Genomic DNA, 4,735 nt, shown 5'->3' on the forward strand with positions numbered 1-4,735 from the left:
CTAAATCTAGAATGCGCATCTACCGGGGCCCACTCCAGTGCCCTACCCACTGGACCATGCTCTGTATTCTCTGGTTAGGATTGCCCTAAGAGGGAAAACTTGGCTGGGAATAAATCTTGTGGTATTTATTTTAGCAGTTCTTTCCCGCTTTACAGTATGGGCCCTAGGGGAAAGACCATTGGGAGAACCTATATTACTAACTATTATTTGTATTGCAGTAGTGCCTAGGAGTGCCATTTGTGCACCAGGACCCCACTGTGCTAGGCATGGTACCAAAGCAGAACAAAAAGATGGTCCCCGCACTTTCTATACTCCCCTTCCATTGTGAACTTCGTCCATATTATGAGCCTGTCTGAACTACAAGAACCGCCATGTTGGGGAACCAAGTTACAGTTTGGCGTAATTCCTGGCGCATTTGAAACAGCCCTATCTTGTAATACAGATGAGGCCTAACAGTGTTATAACTATGTCCCCAAACTACACCAAAGCCTTGGACCACACCAAAGACCAATAGGTTCCATTATGGAACCCTATTTTTACTGTGTGGAGAGACAACTGTATAGTAACGAGGTCTCCCAACACTGGTGTTCTTGCAGTGTACATGGACCAGTGGTTGAAACCAGGGACAGCAACAGCCATTTTACACTTATGATTCCCTAATGAGTGAGGACAGGAAGTTATTAATAAAAGAACCATGCTTGACAAATAATGCTATGAACTAACTCATAGGTAATCCCCACCATTGGTCCAACCAGAGTCCCTGTTCACCAGGGAATAAAATACCTAACAAAATCCCATGAGATTTTTATCCACCCATCTTTAACCTGGTTGCCCAGTTTTAGTCTCAGCTAGAGACTGAACTGAACTGAGGTGTTGGCTAGATTAGGGAAATCTGCACCCGTGTAACTACATCAGCAAGGCAAGCCCCTCACATAGACATGCTGGACCAGTGCAAATTGGAGCTTGTGCTAGTCAGAGCTGAAAGTAAACTGGTACAGTGTACCAGTAAGAAAGTGCGGCGGCGTACCAGTAAGAAAATGGTGGAAGCATTCAGTACCGGCTTACTTTCATCTCTGCTTAGCTTTTCACTTAAATTTGAAGTATCATTTTTGAGAGATCCATACATATATATACATTTAGAACACATATGGATCAGAGAGATAGATATATAGATCTGTCAAGCAAGAAGATTTTGTTTTCACATATGTCCATTTTTCACACTCAAGTCTTTAAACAAATTCCATCCAAGACTCAGGACAGATTTTCTCATGCCTCCTTAACAAGAGCAGTCACTGATTTAATAAGCACTTTTGCTTTTCTGGCTTAGTGTAGTGTCCGCTTTTCAGTGCTACTTTCCTTGGTGTTTCAACGTTCAAACCCCTACCAGTCTTGTTCTTTCCCTAGGGCTTGCAGCGCTGAGCCAGTCCAATGCTGGGGGTCCCATTACAACTCTGGTAATTAGTAACTTGGTTGAGGGGGAGAGAGAACCCTTATTAGCAACCCCTAGCCTTACCCCAGCCATCCCTTCCTTACTGCTGAAGCCAATCCCATGGAGCGATTACCACGAGGAGCAGTTTGTCAAAGGCTAATACACAAATTCCTAGTGAACACCTCAATGAGCAAGGTTCAGGAACAAACACCCGATTAAGAAATGTGGCTCCTGGTTGTTTTTTTGTGACAGTGGAAACAAGCTGGTATAGAAAGGGGGCTATTCAGCAAGGGCTCTAACTTCTAAGAGGTCTGTTTGCAGCCGGGCATTGTTGTCAGAGGCCAAATAAAAGTTCAGCTGGGGGGTGGGGCGTGGAGGGGGGAGAGTGATTTAAAAACATTTCCCAGTGTTTCTCTCTCTCTCAATATACTATAAGGGGTCATTGAAAACAATATATTTGTATCCAAACGATGCTGAGTGCATTTTTTCTAAGCAGCAATTTTTTTTAAAAAAAATGTAAGTTTCCAAATTATGTTAATGAACTGATTAACCAGTTTCCTGTTGCTTAATATGCCCCCTATGACCAATGGTGGCCTGACTCACTGGAAAAAGACATTGAGCAAGAAGCATTTTACTTCAGTAGTGAAGAGGGCAACAAAATGCTCCCCTTCCGTTTTCAGTTTTTACTTCTCGTCATGTGGAAGCCGTTCACGTGGTTGTTCGGAACGTTAGCTTTTGAGTGCCATACTGCCATCATGCTAACCACGCTTGCTTCGTATTGGTGAAGTCTGTCTTGTCAGGCACGCAATTTACAGTAGAACAGTAAGTGAAAAAAAAAGCCACCTAAGAAGATACACGTTCAACAGACCCTAAGGGGTACGTTTAAATGTAAAAGTGAGGAAATGGGGGATTGTCAGTCAAAAAGAAGAGCAACACATGAAGAAGCTGAAAGTCATCCACAGGGAAAAAACGCACACACTTTTACACCTTTGTCGTGCGGTGAGCCGCAGCCGCCACAAAGAGAGGAGACAAATGAAACTGCTGAATTGCCGGGCAAGAAAAGTGAAACTCAACATCGCCTGCTGTGTGGTCAAAAATGCAATTTGAGGCGTTCAAAAATAAAAACTACTGGCTTTTTGCTTTGGGCGGTAAACTTGGGTTCACAGTATGCCATGACATTTCCAATTTGAAGCTGCGTTCTGCAAGAAGGGTTAACTTCTCTCTAAACTGGGCCTCTTCTGAAGTATCCTCCTACGGAAAGAATAAAGAGACAGAGCTGTCCTCCCTTCGCAAAAAAATAAATGAACATAAGAAATCTGCAGCTCACATGGAGGCTAAAAAATTCAGGCCAGGGCTAAAAAAGAAACTCTTCTTAATCTGACTGCTAAAAGTGAAGAAGGGGCATTTGAAACTACTGCTCGTGTATTCTGAACAGCCTACTACATTGCCAAAACAAATCGACCACTCAGTGACTACAAGAGCCTCATTGACCTACAGCAAATCAACGGAATTGAAATGGGGTGTTTATGTCTACACAAACTGTTCTACTATGCAACAAGCAATCGTATATCCACTGAAATGAAAAAGAGAATTGTCAGCAAAATCATCGATAATAAATCAAAAATTACTGTACTTGTCGAAGAATCGACTATTCTCGCTGGAAATTCGACTCATCATTTTTTTGAAAGCCAGTTACGATGGAATTATGAGGCCACTTACATTTCTTCTGGACTCGATTGAGCTGCAAACTGCGAGAGCGGCAGCCATTAAAGAGGAAATTTTAAAATGCTTGCTGCATTGTGGGTTCACTAAAGACTATTATTGGAAGTATTGATCAGCTTTTGTAGTGACGGTGCAAATGTGATGTTAGGAGTCAAAACTGGTGTTGGAAAACTACTCCAAATGGACTTTCCTAACGTGATATTATGGCATTGCCTCCACCATAGACTGGAACTTGCTGTTGATGAAGCTTTAGAAGTCACCGGAGGTACAAATGACTTTAAGGCGTTTTTGGATGCATTATATTCCTTGTCCAGTCAATCACCAAAAAACTCTTGTGAACTGAGTGCTCGTGCCAATGAATTACACATTGTACTTCAAAAAATCGGCAAAGTGTTCAATTTCAGGTGGGTGGCGTCAACATGGAGATCCATCAGTGCAGTCTGGCAAAGATACCCTGCTTTGACAAAATACTTCAAGACTGCCTCACAAGACCCATCGAGAGTCGGATGAGAACATCTTAAATTTCAAGAAGTACACTCAAAGCTGTGTTCTGTAAATTTTATCAGAAACCTTTCTTTAATGCTGGACGTACTAACAGAATTGAAGAACTTGTCTGAGATGTTACAAGAACAAGACATGACCATTCCAAAAGCAGACAACCTAATGCAAATATACATCAAGAGAATCGAAAGTCTAAAAATAGTCCTAGGTGTTCCCTCTGAACAAGCTCAGAAGGCTGAACAATCCATGATGTTCCAAAAACAGCAAACTAAAGGGCACTGGAAAAAGCCCCAGAATCAGCTCGTCTCAAGTCCTTCAAGCAGCTGTTGACAACATGAAGACAAAACTATTCACAACTACCTCAAACAAAGCCAATCAAAGCACACACGAAGAAAGGGCTTCTGATTATAAGAACTTAATTAACAATTTGTCAGTTTTGAATCCTGAAAAATGGCAAGAGAATCCCCACTTTGGAGAAAAGAAAATAAGAGCATTGGCTGATCAACTGAGAATCAATCAACAGGAAACACACTTGGGATTTGTGGAATTCAAGGCTTCTGGAGGAAAAAACGTTCCTGGAAAACTTAAAAAACTCATCCTTGCAGTGGACACCCTTGTTGCAAGCAATGCTGACTATGAAAGGGGATTCAGTGCGATGAACAAAATAATTACAGTGAAACAGACTGCACTTATCGCTCGTCATGTAGCCAACTTGCTATTCATTTCATGTGTGGGACCTCCTTATACTCAGTGGAATCCCATGCCATATGTGAAATTGTGGCTTGGAAAGGGCCGACGTGCAGCACATTCATCTCGAGGCATGGCACGACAACAGGGAGAGTAGCGATAACAGCTGTACGGGCCAATGTGGGAGTTTCTATAAGGTTGCTCCAGTCTCTCCCCGGATGCCCCCGCTCACATCTTCCACGCGCCAGGACCGAGCCACTGGAGGGGGGCTGGGGCGGCTTTGCTGTGGGTTCCCCTTGCAGCTGCAGCTCCCAGCCGCCACCCCCCATCACTGTGTGTGTTGCTGTTGCCCCCGGACCCTCCTCCCCTCCTCCCTCCCAGGCGGCTCTCGTGCAC

At 43.4% G+C, this 4,735-nt stretch overlaps 1 pseudogene; it reads left to right on the forward strand.

The window, feature by feature from the left end:
• Nucleotides 1-2,519: 2,519 nt before the first annotated feature.
• Nucleotides 2,520-4,535, forward strand: LOC141989970 (E3 SUMO-protein ligase KIAA1586-like; annotated as a pseudogene).
• Nucleotides 4,536-4,735: the final 200 nt, after the last annotated feature.

Source organism: Natator depressus, chromosome 6 (assembly GCF_965152275.1).
Source record: "Natator depressus isolate rNatDep1 chromosome 6, rNatDep2.hap1, whole genome shotgun sequence".
In the NCBI taxonomy this organism is placed as follows: Eukaryota; Metazoa; Chordata; order Testudines; family Cheloniidae; genus Natator; species Natator depressus.